This window comes from Protopterus annectens, chromosome 13.part0 (assembly GCF_019279795.1).
Source record: "Protopterus annectens isolate FY-2018-M chromosome 13.part0, PAN1.0, whole genome shotgun sequence".
In the NCBI taxonomy this organism is placed as follows: domain Eukaryota; kingdom Metazoa; phylum Chordata; order Ceratodontiformes; family Protopteridae; genus Protopterus; species Protopterus annectens.
The window spans coordinates 676,584,254-676,606,515 of NC_056747.1; positions in this window are offsets into that span (position 1 = coordinate 676,584,254).

Consider the following 22,262-nt stretch of genomic DNA (forward strand, 5'->3'; position numbering starts at 1 on the left):
ATTTCTGGAGCCATGTCAGACTCCAAACCAGTTACAAGTGGCGTCCCACAAGGCTCAGTCCTGGGACCTCTCTTGTTCGGTATATATTTCTCGGAGGTACAGGCCAACACGGAAGGACTGTGGCTGACCAAATTCGCAGATGACTGCAAACTGGGTGCCATAATCAACTCTCCAGCCGACACAAGCATCCTCCAAAAGGGCCTCATAGAAACAGAAAACTGGTGCCAGAGCCATGGCCTCAAGCTAAACACCAAAAAGTATATAGTCATCCCCTTTGGCAAAAACAAGGTGCCCACAAATTACCACATAGGTGGTAATCCATTAAGTACAGAAGAAGTCATTAGGGACTTGGGGACCCAAGTTGATAGCAATCTCTCATTTGACAACCACGTGGCCAAAGTGGTTAGAAAAACATTTTATATAGCCCACCTAATCATGAAGGGATTCACATCTAGATCAGGGGAGGTCATCGTGCCTCTTTACTCATCCCTCATCAGGCCCATAATTGAGTACAATGCCCCTTTGGGATGTACCTTACCAGACACCTGCAGCAACTGGAAAGACCCCAAAAGTACCTCACCAAGAGGATCAAAGGGCTCAAACAGATGCCATATGCTGCCCGGTTAAAGAAACTCCAGCTCTACTCAGTGGCATACCGCCTGCTCAGAGGCGATCTGTGCCTGACGATAAAGCCATGTTCAACCCGAATTAATGGACATGCTGCACCTCAGAAAATCCAAATCCCATCGAGCTATGCGCCGAGAGACTTGAACCTCAGCACTGAAATAAATAGGACATGCTGGAGGGACAGATTCATAACCCAGAGGCTCCCTTCACTCTGGAATAAAATCCCAGTCCAGGTTAGGCAGAGTCCCACATTGACTCTCTTCAAGAGGAATCTTGATGAGTGGATGGGAGATCGTAGGTTTACCCCGGCTATCATTTCTGTGTCACTGTTAGACAGAGGCACAGTATACTAACCTCAAAAAAAGGCATAGCAAAATTAATTTAAAATGGGTGGCGAAAGCCAAACACACTCTGGCTAGGCTTATAAATGCCCTAGGGCAGATAGCCTAGTATGAACCTATGAACCTATGAACCACATTTTAGCCATAGTTTCATATTATGCAGCACTACATATGCAGCTGTACATTTTGCATGGTTTTCAACATTTGTAGACAGCCAGGGCAATCTAAAATCAGGTGAACTGTAAGAAAGTTTGACAGATACTTTGAAATATTATTACACTGAGCCTCATTTTGACTTTGTCTGTATTTCACTATCACTCTCTGTGTGAACAGTCCATCGGTGACTAGGGATGAAGGTAATGGACCTATCCTTTCTTAAGGGACCATCCAGCAGTAGCTAGGGATGAAGAGGATGGACCTATTCTACAATCGCTTTCTGATTGGACAGTCCAGCAGTAGCTACAGATGAAAAGAGCAAACATACTGAAAGACATCTGCTGTCTGCAGGAATGGGTAGGACTAGGCTCAGCATCAATCTCATAAACAGCATGGTTTTACTAAAGCACTGTGGAGGAGCAGTTGGACACAGTGAAACATTTGGAAGAATATGCAGAAGGAATTAAAAGATGACGTTCTACAGACTCTCTGATTCAGTAAGTGCAAAAACCAAGAGGTACCATGCCAGCCACTACTCCATGCCCTTCGCCTTCCTGGAAAGTGTACAGTAACCCCTCATGCTCTTCTCAAAATATTTATCTAGAACTAAGGATGGGCAGTGGCTTTGACGGAACAGGAAGAAGACTGCTCCTTCTTGAAGGTGAGAGGAACAATTATAGTGGCAATGTATAACCTCTTTTCAGCCTTGCATAACAAGCATTCTTTTTTCATTCTCATTCTATATCCAAAAAGAAATGCACATTTGCAAGACTGATGACAATTCTTTTATTAAAAAATCACAAGTTTTAATTTATTTTAAAAAACTTGCTTCTAATCAGCCCCTTCCCGTGTCTGAACGTGAAGAGGGCATATCACAAAATCGTTTCTAACGTTTGTGCAAGTTTCAGGCAGCAGACAAAGGTTACTCTTCTTAAGTCATGTTGAAGGGCTTGATTTATTTAACTTTTGTCAACAACAGCTGGATGAAGAAAATGGATAAGCATCCTTATAGTTTAGTTCAGATGTGCAATAGCACAAGGAACAATAGACTCTGTGACCTTCTTTGAAACACAGACTTGGTTTCCTGTTGGCAGAAGTATTATATTGATATGCTAAAGAAAAAAATATATTACAAACATTGTGACTCATGCCTCAAATATGACTCAATGAATGCAATGGCCCTGAGATTTCTTTTGAAAGCACAGCTGATACTCAGATGTGCACGTCCATTCAAGGACTTATGAGAAATTTGTTGATCTCAAATTACCGCAGTGAAATAAACAAACCCACTTCATGTATTAACAGAGGCTACACTAATCCTCAGTGCATTCTTTAAAGACAGACTAAATCCTACATCTCATATTTAATCATCAGATGTTATTTGTATTAAAAGCTACATTGTATATAATCTGTACTAAAAGCTACATTGTACACTATTGGGCTTGATAGCAAGTATTGAACAACTGACATATTAAGTTTGTCTGTTTACATACTTACCAGATGATATATAAATCCTAGTTAAGAAATAGTTTTCGTTTTCTTACCCTAACAGCTGGCTTATGACATTTGTGTTAAAACCTATATTATTTCTCTTTTACTGCTGAATGATATTTGTACTATTTGTCACACTACATGATGGCTTGTTGTCCTTTTGTGAATGTACTGAACTGTACAAATTATGAGGTTTTATTTGTATATGTTGTTACAGCATTAGATGATTTTTCCTTGTTTGTTCAGTTAGCATGTTAGGTTACATGATAATGTATCATTTCCTTATCATGCACATATTGCATCCTGCACTGTATGATATTTTCCTAAACACATATGATATTTTAATTACTATCCTGCACTAGGATAGCGGACCTCTAGCTAATATCCAGCCCCCCCCCCCCAAGTTAACTTATTTATTCCGGTGAAGGTGTCAGAACCAGCAATATCACCTGCGACCTAGCCCATCTTGAGGAAAGGTATTTCCCACAAAGTTCTGATGGCACCTCCTTCTATGCGCTGTGAGTTATTTTCCAGTGATATATCATGGCTAATATATCAATATCCAATGCCTGTTTTATAACTTCTGCAACCTCATTTGGGCAGGCCTGCTACCCTGTATAAGCATCTGATTTCCACTAGTGATGGTAATGCTATCAGATATACTAAGGACTTACTGGAACCTTATCTAAGGGACATGAGCCAGAATGACTACGCACTCAATTCCTACCTCTCCTGCCAATCTCTAAAACTCCAAGGCTGCTTATTCAGTTCGAAGATGTCTTTATTCTGGACAAATGCCCTTCTTGCCACTTGGCTAGCCATAATCAAATACTATATAATTGTTGCAACTCACCTAAGGGTGCGGTGATGCAGCAGTTAGCATTGTCACCTCACAGAAAGAGGTTCTCCCATTCGATTCCTAGCTGGAGCACCTTCTGTGTGGAGTCTGCATGTCCTCCCCATGGTCCAGTAATGTCTAAAGACATGCAGGTAGGTGTGTGCACGTGTGGGTGTGCCTTCTTTGAAGGTTGGGCATCAGGTTGGCAACTCGGCACTATAAAATTCCACTGCCGATCATTAGCGGACCAGAGTTCCGCTGTGGCGACCCATAACCTGGAAAAGCAGAAAGACTTTATTTTGTTGTAACTCAACTGGTATATTTTATAAATTGAATGATAAGGTATTATACCTTATATTGTATAACAATTTATTAAGATGTCATTTAATTCATTAAGGATAATTTTACTTAACCTATTCAGTCAGGGCTGATAGACTGCATGGGCAGCTCAGTGAACTTTTTATTGTTTACTCCAAGGTTAAGCAACCTTGGAGTTAGTTATATTAGTTCCACTGCAGAAAGTCTAACAATCAGCATAGAGCTGTCACTGACTTTGAATGCCTCCCCCTATGTAACAAAAACTTTGCCAAGTTTGTCATTCACTGACTCAATATTGACTGTAGCGGCTTTAGTGAATCAGACTTCAGCAGCCTGACCTAAATACATTTTATCTATTGTAATATTTGCATTATAATCTACAGTTTATGGAATGTTGCTATACTTATGTGAGATGTATATTTGAATGCATTGCCTAGTATCTGGTTACCCATGCATGGTGTTTGCTGTATATATTGTGCCGTACCATTTTCCTTACCTTTTATTTGTTAATATGTCCTAATGTATACATTTTTCTATAAATGTATGATGCATTACTATAATGTTGCTATCCATTTATTTGTATTGTTATTTTGCTTTTTACTGTTATTAGTTCTGGATGGCATTTGCTTGTTTTTCATCTTTATGACTTTCTTTTATAAGTTAAACATCTCCCATACACTTATACACCATCACATACATTAGATCTAGTGGCGGCATGGCTATTTTTGCATTTTAAGGAGCACCACAGCTGATTCAGGCCCCTTTCACTGAACGATATAGTTGCCCTGCTTCCTGGTCGATGTCTTTTCACAGAGAATGCTCTGATATCTTCTTTTGTTGAGCAGAGTCCTGCCTTTCCAGGTGAAAGTACCTGTGGCTTGCAGATGATGTCCCATGCCACGGCTACTGGGTGGTAGACAAACTGGGGCAAGGTCAACCTTTTAATGGTGGAACCATTGCTGACTAGCATAAAAGTGGGGATCCTACTCTCAAGCAGACACAGCCTCATCATTCCTGTACTTTCCATGCTAACAACTACTGCAGGTGTTGAAAGCCACTGATTTCACAAAGGTCACCTGTGCTGTTGTCAGGGTTTTGTGCCTCTATATCAGTAGAGCTCATCCTGATAACTTGTATTTCATTGTTAAGAATTGTTTGTACATTGTTTAGTGTAGTGTATTAAGCTGTGACAGAAAACAAGTAGCCTCAGTACAGTTCATGAAAAATAAATAAATATATATTATATATATATTTTTTCCACTGGGTATTACCTGTGATTTATTTGGTGTCATATACCTCTAGGGGGACATGTAATAATGTCAGGTGTATAGTTATCACAAATCAGTATGTTGAGCTCACTTCTGAAGTGTTCTGTTTTAATGGGATCATATAGTATCACGTCATCAAAGTCTGCAATGAAGCAGGAATGCTTTTCTTATGATTATCTTTACTCTATGGCTGTGTGAGAGGAACATTGGTATATATATATATATATATATATATATATATATATATATATATATATATATATATATATATAACTTAGGGTATATGGAAATGTTGCTATTCCACTCATAGAAATATGTATTTTGATAATTTTAGTACTTTTCTCATCAGTGAAAGAAATGGACTGTCACCTTGCCACTTTTGATCATCCGATTTTTGAGATGTCAGCCATTACCCAATTTGTGTGATGATGCAGACATCTAAAATATATGACGCACTGGTGATTTTGTTTGCTTGCTTAGTATTAACAACACTTCTCATAACCTGTCAATCCACCAAATAGATAGCTGTAATATTTGCATTCAGTTAGTAAACACTACTCAGAACAAACCTGAACTATACTATTTTTAGATGAAACCCTATTCAAACCCATAAAACAGGATATAAGGGAGTTCCTACTTTGCAGTAAAGAGGTATTCTCTGAACTTTTAACCAGAACTAATTTAATTAAGCATCATGTAGAGAACAATCCCAGTGAAAAAGTCATCCTTAAGCTCTACCAGATACTCAAGTCTCACTGAAGTGAAGTTTTGGAGAAGGCAAAAAATGTTAAATCTGTGGGTTATCGAGGAGTCTAATAGTGAGTGGAATAGTCTTATAGTTCTAAAGCCCAAAACTAGTGGAACCAATAGGATTTCCAGCAACTTTAAAAAGATTAGCAAAATATTAAGTTTTGACAGCTATACCATGACATGAAGAGACGAGTCAATACAGAAGTTAGAGAATGTTGGATTCCTGGTGGCTCTCTATTGAAATGTCAGCACTCAAAATGCCAAGTGCCAAAAAGATGAAAAAAAGAAGACAGAAAATCCAGAGAAGAGCGAATCTCGAAAATCATTATTCTCCTTAAAAGTTTTTTTTTACTGGGGGAATGCCCTGCACTCACACATATGGGGGGGCAAACTTATATATACCAACGCTGAGATCACCATACCTTGGAGAAAAAGGAAGTATTCCAAGGAAATGGCATCTTGGATATGCAAGTCCATTCTTTTGGACATTCAATCTTTGTATTTTGGGACTCAGTCTAGCGGGTCCCAATATTTTAAATGATTACCTTCCTGATCACCATGGATTTAGCAAATACACCAAACAGATGAGGCCAAGGGCAAAAACTGCCTTTTCAAGTCCAGATGGTCTGTTTCAGAAATGCATTTGGCCTTCATGGTGGTGCCAGCTATATTCCAGCGACTAACAGACAGGATATTTAATTTGGATTCTCCCAGACTCATGGTCCTTGACTCATGGTCAACCAACCCAAAAGTAACCTTAGGATGACTGAATTTAAGTATTTATGACACATTACAGACAGGGGATCATTGAACCCCAAACAGAAAAAGATAGATGAGGCAGTACTCTGACCTAGACAAAAAAGCAGGTGAGGACCTTCCTCAGCCAGGCTGAATATTATAGAAAATGTGTACCACATTTCTCAACCATTGCCTGCCCTCTTAATAATCTTATAAAGGAAAAGATGCCAAACAAAGTCTGGTAGAACCCCAAAGTGGAAGACACTTTCCGCATTTAAAAGCTATCTTATACTTGCAGCCCATCCTGGTATCCCCTGACTTTTCTATACCTTTAATATTGCACACAAATGCATCAGAAGTGGGCTTGGGTGTAGAAGACCACCCATTTTGTTATTTAAATAGAAAATTGAATAAGGCTGACACTAAGTTTTTAGCCACTTAATGTGATTGACTAGACATCAAATGGCCCTTAAGTGCCCATTGTACTACCTTTTGAGAAGAAAATTACCTCTGGTGACCAGTCGCACCCCACTGCAATGGCTGCATTACCTCTGGTGACCAATCGCACCCCACTGCAATGGCTGCACCAGCAGAAAGATAGAAAATCAGGCATTGTTGCTGGTTCTGTTTCATGGTTGAAATGGGACAGAGTTTGTCTTTTATTGGGTTCTCACTGTACACTCCTTCAAGAAAGTCACTTTGTAGTTTGCCCAGGTTATGTGGAAACTACATCATTTCCCCAGAACATCTACACATCTCTAGATGTCTCTACAAAGGTTTTTCGCAACAGGCACTGGTACAAGACAAACTTAATGGAGGCTCACTGATTGCGTTTATATCACATTATCGAAATATGAAAATAACAAATGCTATTTCATCGGCCCCAAAACATCTAAACATGAAAATATCGAACATTCAGAACAGCGAATTTTAAACCCTAACCCTAAGGTCCGTCACTATTGCACACTCACCTAACCCATGCCCTAACCCTAACTCACCTAAACCACCCCTAACCTTAAAGTCTGTCACTATCGCACACACGCCTAACCCACGCCCTAACCCTAACTCACTTAACCCGCCCCTAACCCTAACGTACAAACAATCGCACCCTTACCTGAACCCAACCCATAACTTTCCACCACAGCGCTAAGAATAGCGAAGCCAAAGAAATGGCCAACCAAATTCTTTCCCAAGGAAAGAATTTGCTGTTCTGCAGCTTCACTATTCTTAGCATTTGCCGAATAGTGTTTGATATCAGGACATTCAAAGTTTTAATACTTCGATGTTCTGATATAGACCCCACTGATTCCCATGGTGGGAACTACACTTTGCTGTTTGATGGGGATTACAAGTGCGGCAACTAGGACTTTGGACACATGTTACTGACAACCTCTTATAATGTATCTATTTTGACAGCATTTAGATTGAACAAGCTGAAATAGGAGTAAGGTATCTATTTCCTCATTTAGTCCTGTTTGGTTCACTGTCATAGAATGCTGCAGTTTTATCTAAAACCTAGCACATACAGAGCCCTGTCTTTTCTCTTTGAACACACTTATAATTGATATATAACTAGAAAGTTGAAGTCATTCTATCATGGAAAGGGTGGTATGCTACGTGACATAAAGGATACAAGGTAGATGCTCCCAATCACAGGTTCAGCCAAATTGTCTTGATTAGCTGCAGTCATGATTACTACAGTATTTAATACTTTACGATTTTAATTTGACTGGTTGTCACATGTTTTTTAGTACTTCTTCCCCCATCTAAATATGGCAAATAGCATTTACTTATCTCATCATAGATACAATGATATACTAGTAGTTATACAAGATTTATATGTAATGTTTGCATCAATTAGGCACTTGCCACACATTCCCCTGGAGTTAATAAAATCAGTGTAGGTTCTGTGTAGAGCCTACATGGAATGTACCAATGTACATGGCCACGGTTCCCCCTCGGGAGCATAACATGCATATTAATCATGATGCACTGCTGAGGAAGAGCATAGTAACAGGGATATTGAATCCATGTAGGCAGAAGTGTAGAGGCTGGTCAGATGTTATGTACATGGTGAGGATCCCTGTAATGTTCCATGCTACTGCTGAAATGTGCTGTGTATTAATAGTTTGTGTTTTAAATTTATAAATTGTTATTTTTATTTAGTTATTTATTTATTTATTTTTATTTAATGTCTGTTTGCACAGCATGGCGCTAAGTGCAGCAATGCCAAGCGGCGCTCACAGGTAGACAGCTGACACCAGCCAGACACCTAAAAATAGCAACCAGATGTAATTAATTAAAATATCTGTTTTTTATGGGGTTTTTTTCTGTTTTTTTAAATTGTTTTATAATTACTGTATGCGCGGTGCGGCATGGAGTGCAGCAATGCCAGGCCATGCTTACACATAAACAACAGACAACTGCCAGACATCTAAAAATAGAAACCAGATGTAATTATTTATTTATTTCTGCTATTCTTTAAGCCCGTTTAAGCCAGTTGGCATGGAGCACCATGGTTGCTTAGTAGTGCATGTGAAGGTATGTTACTTGATATACTCTCCAAGTAGCTAAATGGGTAGAGTGACTATCTAAAGCTTCGTAGGTACTCAGTTCGAGTCCCTAGTACACATATCATTTGTTGAATGCAATGTAAAATGTCTTTTAAATTAAAATCAATATTTTTATATTTGGGAGGGCTGTGTGGTGCTAAGCCCTGCTTAAACATGGTTAACAGCTAATATTGTTTGCGCCTTGCTAAGCTACACTAAAACCTCAGTTGTGCGAGTTATAGCAATGCTCAGTTCCGCTTCACTGGTTTGCACAATGCTAAGCAACATGGCACTTTTTTGAATGTTGCAAAATGATGTGTAAGGGTGGGAAAACAGCCTATATTAAGGCCAATAGATGAGAATTCTGCCGATATGCCAGTGTTGAAGAGGGTGTATGCTTTCGAGCGCAGAGATGGGGTGTGCAGGAGTCCAGGGATTTTGTTGGGCTTCAAATATGCAATTATGAACCTAGACTGTTGCAGGGCAGTTACCAGGGCTCAGAATGTAAGGCTGATGCCTGGGATTGGTTGGCTAGGGAACTACCAGTGCTACTGGTATCCCCTGCACTGGTGAGCAGTGTCATCACCACTATGTCAACCTGAAGCAGAGAAAGAGGGGAACATTGGACACCTGGATCCAAGAAGCTAGGGCTGTGCATGCCCCACAAATATGTAAGTATTTTTTCCACTGTTTTACCAAAATGCAAGCTGAATGTGTGCAAAACTGGTATGCATGATGGTGTGCTTCTCTCTCAACAGCTGCAGCTGAGAGGACTTGCAATATTCAGTCCCATGCAGGGCGCCTGGTCAGGTTGTGCCGTGAGTTTGGTAAGTATGGATATAGTATGCTAACTGTAGTGCAATAAGCAATAAAGAATAAAAAATGTACTGCAATAAGGAATGCATAATAAAAACTGCCATGCAATAAATGAACAATAACAACTGTATTGCAATAAACAATACTAATAACAGTAAACAAAAAGGTGTAAAGCAGGATTATGGCCTTATAACATAACTGCACTAGAGCTGTATGCATTGCATGACTATGGTAAGGTTGCTGCAGTCAAGTGTACAACTGTAATAGCTGTAGAATACAAAACTAATGGCCTGAAAACATGCCACTCAAGTGTCACAATTTTTTGTAATGTAATTGGAACTGCCTAATTTGTCTGTCACATGATTACCAGATAAATGATTACCTGGAATGCAGTGTATTAGCAAATCCATTTACAGACACCTTGGTAGTTATGTAAGTTCATATTATGTGAATGTGTTCTGTGTAGTTGTGTACCTGCATTCGTTAGTGCTTGGCCCATACTGTGTCATGCTAACAGTTTGAGCTGTATGTACATGCTACGTCAGCTATAGAAGAATTGTAGTCACTGTACTCACAACTGACACTGCATACCTGTAGAACTATGTATTACCAGTGTCGTCAGGATATCATCTGCGATGTCACTAATGGTATGTTTTTCTCTCTCCCCACCCCTTATCTTCTTTAATTTATTATTGTTATTTATTATTATGATTCAATATTAACATATTTTGTTAAACTGATTTGTTGACCTTATGGTTTAATTCACACTGGCTTGCTGTTAACATACTCACTGTTATGTCACTTACCTTAATTTGTATTTAGATTAAACAATATTATGGTGTATTCTGTTAATGCTAACATTGGTTTGTTTATTACTAACCTTAACTTATTGTTCTAACTACTTTACTACAGCGCGTCAAGTTCAGCTGGTTCCTCATGATCCACCTACCTTGCCTCCTCCAGCTGTGGGATCGGGTCTCAGCACGTCTGGAACCCAGCCTAGTGGTGCCCCCTCTGCTGCACCTGCACTATCTGTGGCATCAGGTAGTACTGTCCCACAGGATGGGGCCCAGCCTCCCTCTGGGAGGGTGGTGGAGGGGGAGCTGTCACCCATGACAAACTGCCAGGTTTGGTGCGCAGGAACATCATGTGTGGGTTTGGATGATGCCTGCATTGGATGGAGAGCATGCTGACCACCCTGGTGGGGCTGGCTCACCCCAGAGCCCAGCCTCCACCACTGCCACTCTCGGGGCAGTGACAGAGCAATGTCAACAGTCCCATTGGTGGGGATGTGAGTCACGCTGCTACATTGTGGAGGCACATTGGACTGAGATTCCACAACACTTTCCCCATCTAAGATGTTCACCCCCCCTCTTGTGTCACACACCACCCCTGTCTGCTTTCTTGTCTGTCTTGTCTGTTCTACAAAAGCTTCCTCACCTACCCAACTTACCTCCCCCACACGTATCTATGTCCCTTCCCCAATATTCCACTCTCATCTTAAAAAAAAATGGGCACCTGTCCCAAAAAAAAAAAAAAAAAAAAAAAAAAAAAAAAAGATAATCCCATACATACCTCTCCATTTCACACACATATCCACTGTTCACACATAATTTGGTCCAATTGGCTTAACAACACAATTATGTTGTCATCACCACTCTCTCAGAGGGTGATAGTCTAAAGACATCTACAAAATCTGTCAAAGTGCACAGTTGTTGTAAAAGAAATGGATAGCTATGGTTCTTTCTTACACCCTTCCTGCACATAACTACCTGCCTTTCACTATATTTTGCCCCTGCTTGCACCCCATTTCACCACTTTCCTATCTCCTCATTTTTCTTTTCTTTATATATTGTTAGCGTGATGCTGCACTATGCGCCATGTCACTCAGCTTCATTAAACTCAGCTAAATGGAGCTACATTTATATATCTGCTTTAAATAATAAACATGTACAAAATAAACACCTGCCCCGTATTTCAAATCCAAGACCATAGCACCTGCAGACCACTGCATTAACCTGCCACACCACAAAGCTATTAATTAAAACAGGTGGTATAAGCAACACATAGTAATTGCAGGTTACAGTTATTAAGCGTGTTTTAGTGGAGCTGCGTATCGTGATGCATTGTACAAACTTGCTTAAAGATAAATGGAAAATTTGGGAGTACACCTTGGAGTATGGTGCAAGGGTACACCACTAGAAAGCCAAACACACAATAATGGATGTAAGTGAGTTCTCTAATAGCAGGTAAATGTCCCCTTTTATCAGCAACATTTACAAGTACACCTGATAATACTTTACTGGCAAATAACATGTATATCAGGGACCCTGGTGCAGAAACACATCCATATAAAGCCATGCACATAATGATGGCTGTAAAAAAAGTATGTCACAGCTTTTATGTGTGTACTTGGGTTCACTATAGAATCCTAAAATACTGAAATCCCGAATTTCAGTATTTTGAAATTCTATATCCGGAAAGCTTAAAATTCCGAAACCCCATAACCGCGAAATTTAAAATCGCGAACCTACACTACAAATACACCACACACATACACATACACACAATGTCCCCCACAATCAAACATACAATCCTACACACACACACACGCACCCACCCTACTTATATATACTAACTCCGAGATTGCACAATCACACACACAAAGGTTTCTCACAACCACACATTTCACAGCTCCTTGCACACACACATCACAGCCAAAACAAACACTAACATACACTAAAGTCCCTAACCGACACACTCATACATATTTACCTGAACTTCACAGAGCATTTTGACTCAGGCAATACGAATGACGCCCACTAATATCAGAGTGCAGTATGCAATCTTTCAAACTCACAGTGCAGATTAGCACAGCTGCACAACTAACATACACATATGAAGCCCCTGCTTGCAACAAGGACTACCAGCATACATGTTCCAAATGAGTACCAGATTGCAACACATGGCCTGACAGTTTCCCAAATGGTGGACATAATGTTATATTTATCCCCTATGTTGCTCAAGGACACAACAAACATGTAGCCTGGTACTCTATTAATGATACCATTGCCTAACATACTTACCTTAAACACACACCTTAATTGGAGTGGAATGGCTATCTTCACTCTGGCTCTGCCTGTACTACAAGGCTGCCACAGCTGCCACAGTTACACCTACAGTTTGTTGTCCTCCAAAGTGATCACACTCTCTGCCTAGGTCTATTACCTGCAGTAACAGCTGCAGCCTGTAGCACACACATCCCTATGTAACAGTAGCTGCTACAGATCTACCCTCTGTGATGACGTAGTCTCCTCACCCCAGTAATGTCCAGCACAGCATATCAGAAAGGGGTTGTAATCAACATGGAGGCCTTATATCTTATACAGTGGTTACATGTCATTGTCTGATGATAGTGCAAATCAGCTGTGTTGGCTGCAATTAGCATTTCAGAACCACAGATTGGTTAAGAGGCAATCACCTGCTAATGAGAAGCATGTTAAAAGCCAAACATGCTGGCTATGGGGAACCTTTCTGTATGACAATTTCTGCACAAAAAACTCACATTTACAAAACTTAAATATCACCACATATCAACAGAGGAGTTTTGCACTACAGCAGGTATGTAACCTTTTTGTTTGCAACAGGATGCAAATGTGTGAATATACTTACAGGGAATAGGGATTACAGCATTAAGCCTTTCTTTGAACTGTGATAATGACATGTCATTGATCTCCAGAAATATTGCACCTACAGAGGACGTACAATACATCAAGGGTGAAATGCTTTTTGTCAATGTGGCACACTGATCTCGTGGGATTGTCCCTTTATAGTGGTTGTCATAGCACACTGCTATTTATGTGGCATTGTTGTTTTGACATATTATCAGGGGGGTAGCCCCCTAGGGGACACACTACAATACACTCCAGTGTTGGGTGTATGATCATACAGAGGTATCTGTCATGGTACACATGGGAATACCTGACTATCACTAGTATCTTCATTGTATCCACACACTTAATATGTTTGCACACTGTGGAATATGACATGTGTGATCAAGCTGTGGATACTGCCAGCCATTCTGTCCTTGCTGTATATCTATATAGTGTACTTCCATGTATGTGAATCTGCCATGTGTTCCCATTCTGCTGTCTTGCAGGAAACATGCACCCAAGACGCTGTGCACCTTTCATGTGGAGAATGATATTATACTTCACCATGAATTCCTACTGTCCAAGGAAGGAAAAACAGGAAACAGTGGGCAGCATTGTGGGCTGACCTTATCAGTGAAGTGAATGTCACTGGTCATCAGAGCAGGACATATGAGCAAGTTAGACACTGTGCAATGGACATGATCAATACTGCTTACAGAAGAGCAACAGATGCAGCCAGGGCCTGCAGTGGAACAATCACTCTCAACCACTGAGGAATTCCTGGTGAGCCTAGGCACACATGACAGCTGCCAGGCATCCATCACACCTTACATCAGGGATGCAGGTGCCACAGATTCCATGGCAGAGAAGTGTGCAGGTAAGTTTAGCTTGATCACCATTACAATACTGTAGCATTCAGTGTGCCAGGGTGTACATACTCTTACATGGGTGTCAGGCCTGTGTTCTTTGGGGGGGGGGTTAACTGCACTTTGAGTCTCATGCTCAGATGTTGAGAGATATAATGATGAACACAGTAGCGGCTGTAAATGTGAGATATATGGACGTATTACCTTGTTGTGGTGCAACATGTGGTGGTACTGACATTACCTCTCCCTCAACTTTTCACAGATCTTTATAGTATCAGACAAGGTCGTGGTCCTGCTCCTGGTAAGCACAACAGTTTTGTTATAGATGTAGGTTTACAGCAATGTAATCCTTAAAGTGTCATCCCTGGAGTGGTGTACTGTCAGCATGATTGTCAACTGCACAGATATTTTCTGACTGTACACATGTTATAGTCTTACATATGCCTTGTAGGTTTCACCACACTGATAGATGTGACAGTCTTGTCAGAACATTGTACATTGCCATATGTGTCAACAGTGTACCTCATTGTTGCTAATGAGACTGCTGTGTAAAGAGCTTTTATTTACACATAACTATAGCTGTTTGTGGGAAAAGTAATGTCCTTTTGTCCTACTGTGATGTCCCAGCACTGGCCCATTAATCAAGGAGCCTCAATCCTCACCACTGGCAACACTGAGGAATATACACACTGGGAGGATGACAAGTACGCACACAGTAAAAAGCAATTTATCTTATGAGCACACAGAAACCACATTCAGTCTGGGGTTGGTTTCTCCATCTTTCTCCAGATCCCCAATAAGACTCTCCACTGACACAGCTATAGGGTTGTGATCTCAGCTGAGTGTCCAGACAAAGACCTCCAGTACCCTCTCTGTCTAACCAGTGCTTTGTGTCCCTGCCCAATTAGCTGGCGCACACATACTTTGAGGTTTGATTTATAGAAACACACACACACACACACACACACACACACACACACACACACAAACCTGGCACAGGTTTACTAGCTATGTCCCCTTCTGCCCAGACTATAAGGTAATTTTCACTGCTACTAGCCACTGCTTATCAGCTACTTTAAGGCCCTTAACAAAGGGTGGCAATCCTACTGTGTAATGTTACTACTAATCAAATGGCAGTTTGACCAACAGCAAGGTTATTAGGAGTGGCCTGCACAGTGTTGCCAAACAGATATGCAAGTAATCTAAGAGCTTAAATATGTCTCACAAATATCAACCACAAAGACAGGTTTAAATATATTTAATAATAAATAATAAAAGAACAAGAAAATACTCAGTAAATCATCACAGTAACTTCAGAGTTTAAAATCACAGGAAATATTTAAAATAACATTGCAGGACAGTCTCAAATAAATACAGAAACCATCTAAATTAATCTTTACTATATTCCTTACTGAATCTAAAAGAAATGACTGCACAGTAGTTAACTTACTTACAATGTCAGGCAAGGCAGATGTGATTAGTGGGTTTTCCCAGGTGATGCTGCCAGGTCAAAGACAAAATACAAAATGCACAGTCTCTCTCTCAGAGAGTTCTTAAATTAATATCTCAAATATTGCTGCTGCGATACTTGCATCATGACATCACCTCTTGTCACCTGCCTTCAGTTCCCAGGCTCAAAAACAACCATCAATGTAGTATTTAGCATTTACCTGTGAAAATACATAAAAACAAAGGCTTTTCTTCAGATGTTTGCAGATCCTGAAAGTATTAAAACAATAAAACATGTCTACATCTCAAGTCTAGTAATTATCTCTCTTTCATAGCAACACAGAGAGGCCTCTAGTATAGACACCCTGTCTCCTGTTGACTGAAGCTGAAAGATAACATCCTTTTGTTTATGGCTCAGCTATAAAGTAACTGAACCTCAACCATTCTTCTGAAGTTTTGCAAGTTAATCTCCTGTGTTTCAGTCTTCCTTATTAATATATATATATATATATATATATATATATATATATATATATATATATATAAAATAAACTGTTACAATAGTGCATAAAATATCTCTTCAGCACATGTCTATACAATATGACAGACATTTCTAATACATTTGTAACACAGGCATATGAATCATGTTGCTATTCACAAATGACACACAACCACTTACAAAATTCCAGATAGCTGGGCTGGCAGTATCTCCTTTTGTTACATTTATGTATAAATCATATTAATATTCACAAATGACATATAATTATTTACAAAATTCTAGATAGCTAGGCTGACAATATTTCCTTTTGTGACACCTACTATATGAGGTTAGGGTTTCAACAGGTCTGTAATACTGCCAACAGTGTATAGAGCTATGCATTTATTGCAACATAGTACTGCAGAACATAATAGTGTAGGTATTAATATACTGCTTTTTTCTCTCTTATCACAGGTGACCAGGGAGGTTCTGTCCCCTACACAACCTGATGTCAGTGTCTCTTCAGACACTGATGATGATGGTGTCCACAGTGAGGCACAGGTGGGGGTGTCAGGGGCTGACTTTATCCCAGAGGTTGACATCACTCTGCTGGCCTACACATACCCAGTCCCCGGAGGCCACAGATATTGGATAGTCAGAGGGTGGGGACATTGAACAGGAAAGTGTGGCAACTATCCCTCCAGTGAGTGTAGATACTGGCCATAGCCAGAGAGCTGATGAGATTCCACATAGGTGAATTGATAATGGTGCTCGTAGGAGGCCTGCTTTCCTTCCACTACCTGTTGCAGGTGTCAAATCACGGTTCACACGGCGCATGTTTTGGGCCATCATGAAGGCACATTCTGAAAGAAACTCTAGATGTATGCTCAGGGTTATGGATGCATCACAGTCTGACATCCATGACTGCCTCCACCACATTGGTGACACCCTTGTTCGGTTCACTAATGCAGTGGAAAGAAGGTGGGTTGAGGCAGTGTCTGTCTTGGAACTCACAGTGTCTGTGCTGGATCATGTGGATGGAGTTGAGCATGGACGTAGGTCAGCAACCCCATCTGCTGAGAGTCCACATGGCCATGCACAGTCACGCTCCCGTAGTGGCAGTACATCCAGTGCTATAGAGGGGAGTGTGCTGTCCACACCAACATGTGGCAGGTCAAATACAAGTGGTTCTGGGTGGTCCCAATGAGGACACAGTCCCAGCAGACAGCAGTCACCATCAGGTACTACCACCACTTCTGACCTTGGGCATGGAAGTGCCAGTGCAACCCCTGGCAGAGCCAGTTCCCGTGTTCAGGGCTGGAGAAGATGAAGTGTCAGCTCTACCATGCATGGTTCAAAGCTGTCCAACATACACATGTAGAGCTAGCACTGAGCGTGACTGTGTACAAGCACACACTCACACACAATGATTAAATGCAGGTCACCTACAGACACACATGGCACATTTCCATGGTCCATCTTGCCTGCTTCTCTTCCTGACTCACACACATGCTGTCCACCTTGTGGGTCACCGTAAGCCTCCTGCACCCCCACACACCATGTGCAAGTAATGATACCTGTGCCAGATCTCTGTCATCCTTGTCATCAATGCAGGGAAATGAAGCTATGTGTTTGATGCACAAGATAGCTATATAAATTAACATGTACTTTTGTAATGCATTGTTGTTTTGCCATGCCACTTGTAGTGGCTACTGACAGATACTGTGTGCTGACATCTGTAATGAGTAAGCCAGATAATTTTGTGTACCTTATGTTGTATGATGTTGTAATGGCTATATACTTACACAATGAAAGGTGTGCCATGGACCTGTTTATGTTTCTGTTGCAGGATTATGTTGGGGACACCTAATGGTACACAGTGGCAATAAAGCCATAGATGTCACAGCACAGCATAGAATGTCAGCACAGAAGAAATATGTCCTTTGCAAAGTACAGCACTGTAGGTACAAGGCTGCATATGTCCATATGTGTATAACAGACTAACAAGGGCAATGGCATCATTCAGCGTACTCATGCATCCTTAATCTGATACCCTTGATAAGTGTTACCAGGGTTTTGGGAGCTGACACATCTACAAGCTGTGGTGCTGAGATGACAATCTACAAATTTCCTGTCCCCAGTACGTATATTTGACAACATATATAATTGTCTTGTTCTGCATCCCATGGATGTAACCTGAACATGATGTGTGTCACAGCAGATGTGTGCTTCACATGCATGGGAGGCCTGTTACATATAAGGTGTACTGTCTGTGTTACATACTTGTCTCTCTAGCATGTGCTATTTATACCACAATGACAGTGTAGGTGTGTGAGATAGGTAAGATATGTGTTAGTCCTGTCATGGATGCGTGGGAGGTACACAGTGGCAACTGACACCTCCAGGTATGACAGCTATACCTCACTGGACCTCTTCAAGAGAAATCTTGATGAGTGGATGGGAAATAGAAAATTCACCCCAAGGATCACTCCAGTGGCTTTACTCAACAGAGGCAATGGGAACTAAGGTCGGCTGGCACAATGCCAGGGTAATCCTATGGGCTAGGCTTGTAAAGGCTCCAGGGCCATTAGCCTAGTACACACCTATGAACCTATACACATCCCCTCCAATGCATTTATGAGACAGACTACACATGTACGGTCTTGACATGGACTCCATAGGACATGTTATCTGCAATGTGTGTTGCTGTATGATGGAGCCTGTGTGGCTGCTACAGTTGTAATATATGCCTGTGTAGTGGCATAGCAAGGGTGTCATTGTACACAATGATAGGTGTGATGAGTAGTACATTCAGTATGGCAATGACAGTCTGGTAGTTACATCACAGGCCTTTCTGTTTAGGTTGTACAACATTGAATACATCACCACATCTTACTGACCAGTGAAAGTCAAAGGCTACATTACTCTCTGTGTCCATATACCCATGAGTAATGGCACAACTGTGTGTGGTATGCAGACACTACTATATTTCCTAGGGGTGGATGACTTTCCAAAGGATAGTATTGTGCAGTCGTTGGCATTTAATATTTGTCAGTGGCTCAGACAAACACTGAATGTGTGTCTCAGGCCATCCTGGATAACTGTTTGTTCTGTGTGGGATTCAGTGATAGCTCCTGAAATGTAATCACCTGCTAATGCAGTCAGTCATAGGGCACTGACAGTGGCTGTGACTGCAGAGAGGGAATGGCTAGAAGGGGTGCGCCATCAATGATGTCTGGGGAAATCCACTGGTGACTGACGACATTGCACCATAGGTCTCCCAATGTTATCTTGACAGATTATGACTGTCTGACACTTGTTTATCCACCAGCTGACATAACATTCTGTAGATAACCTACACAGTGTCCAGCAAGGCCTTCTGGCCTAATACTGTCAAACACCTTATTGGGCCATGGTAGGTAGAGTGAATAATATTCCCATCATCCGTTGCATAGTATGACACTTAATGGGGTCCACCAGTTAGAGTTGGTAGGCATGATTTGGCCTTGAGCATAACAAACAGTGTGTGGTCCAGTGTCAGTACGTGTACAACAGTGCTACTGCTTGTATCCATGCTAACTACTTTCATGACATTTCATGTCACATGACTCAGAGATCTGGGGACACTGCTTGGCATTACATGCTAGTTGTCTTTTGTGCAACTAAGTACTACAGTTGCTTCCAGCATGTTCCAAGAAGTGAGTCATCCAAGGTGTCTATAAAGAGTGCAGACAAACACAGTACGGAAGTGTAATATGTATAACCATTGATGGTAAGGTGGTGGTTTTACACAGGTATTACGCAGTTGGACACTACCCAAGTGGTGTGTACTGGAAGGACACGATTACCTTGTGAAGACCGAGTTAAGCATGGGTGTACACAAAATTGCTGGTGCCTGGCAACTACTAATGCTGGTCTCAACAACACCATTCTCACATAGGCTACCATGCTCCGATACGCTTTCTCTCATGTTACTATGAAGCCCATGGTGATAAGCAGGACACAGCCTGTTTGCTCATCCAGATAGCTGTCCCACATCATGAAAGGCTGTTTAGGCTGCACATACCCTTTTCCAAGTAGATGCCTTGATTAGTAACTTGGGCAATCAGTTTGCTTCGGCATGAGTTATGCCGTCTGTTCCAGGGTTGGCGGTATGTCACTAGGAAACTGACAAGAGGGGAATTAGTAGCACTGCTGTTGTGCAACAATATAATGTACAGTGTCCATTGACATAGATGTCAAGTCTTGCTGTAATAATCAGCACACTGGCGGTGACCCATCATAAGTGACAATTTCATAGCTAGTCCTGCATCCTGCCCTTCAACAGATTACTGGTGGATATCTGCATGACATGGCTGTGAGGCATACTGCAGCAGACTGGCCATCTTTGGCCAAGGTGTGTCCACCTGCCACATGTCCTAGGCATATCATACTGTACAGTAATGTACCCAAAACACATGTCTGTGTTCCCACATCATGTCACACAACAACCAGTGTGCTGTCTAATTGCTTGACAGGCATCATACACTTGCAAGGCCAATGTAATGTCAACAAAGTTGAACAAGTCCTCTATGCATGCACGGCCATCCACATCTTCACTGCAAGGTGTGCCTACCAACACTTTAAATCAGGCTGTCAACCCTAAGAGTGTGGCAGCATGACCCTACCTTTGTCAAAAAAACAGCAAAGGTTCTAAGCACGGCTTAATTAAAAATATTTAATTGGTACAGAAAATATACAAGGTAAGTGCTTTCACGGACCAAAGCTCTGCTTCATCAGACCATAAACGGAGCTTAGGTCCGTGAAAGTGCTTACCTTGTATATTTTCTGTACCAATTAAATATTTTGAATTAAGCCGTGCTTGGAACCTTTGCTGTTTTTTTGACATTTATTACATTTTCACAGTTGGCTCCTGTATCAAAAGTGAGGTTTGTTTGCAATGACCCTACCTTTGCAGGACCTTCTGCTGAGAAACTGGGTGTGTCCCCACCCCTCTACTCCTATGACACAGAAACACAACGTTAGACAGATGTGACTGCATTTCAAACCTTGCTGCCACGGTGTCTCCAGCAGCAGTCATTACATATGGCAATGAAAATTATGCCAACATGCACAGCTCACATCATGCACCACCTACACCCACATCTCACACACACCTGCATGTGTGAAGCTCCTTACCAGACACATTGCCAAACGGACACTTAATCAAATCCTGACTCTGGAGTACAAAGTACACATAATACTGCATATGCCACTCTCACCAGTCAAGAACCCCAGGCAAAATACAAACTCATACCTCTTAGCCAGATGTGATTTCACTGTGAGAAACATTGATGTCTGTGTGAAGTGGCTACATATGGGAAATACCACAGATAGTTGTCTGTGGGTTGACAGAATAAGCCTTACCACACATTGCTGCAGATCAATAGATATCAGTTAACATAATGTTGACATCATAGTTCCTGCAGGTGTGTATGCCTAGGGACATATGTCATTGGCCTGTATGCAGACATATGACTGTGCTTAGCCAGTCTGGGTCTTTCAGCTGCAGTTGACCCTCACCTAGGATAATGGCTCCATACACATAGAAATTGATGGAAGTCAATAATTGCCTTAGCATGTGGTGTCATTATCAGGGAATCTACTACATGTCTGCCTGGGATGCTTTGCTCAACAGAAATCAGTGCTTCACCAGTGATGGTGTTCATCTCTCACCGCTGAGATTTGGAGCAATGGCCACAGCTACTGACTCCCCCACAATGCATCTTAGATGCACTGTGCAGAGAAAAGTTGGCAATGAGAACACCATCTTTATACAACATCATGGTTATGCTGCTACACGGTGGGTGTGGCAACACTGAACCTCACTCTGTGGGATATGACCTCACTTTGGATTATGCAGACATGTGTGCAGTCAAGGA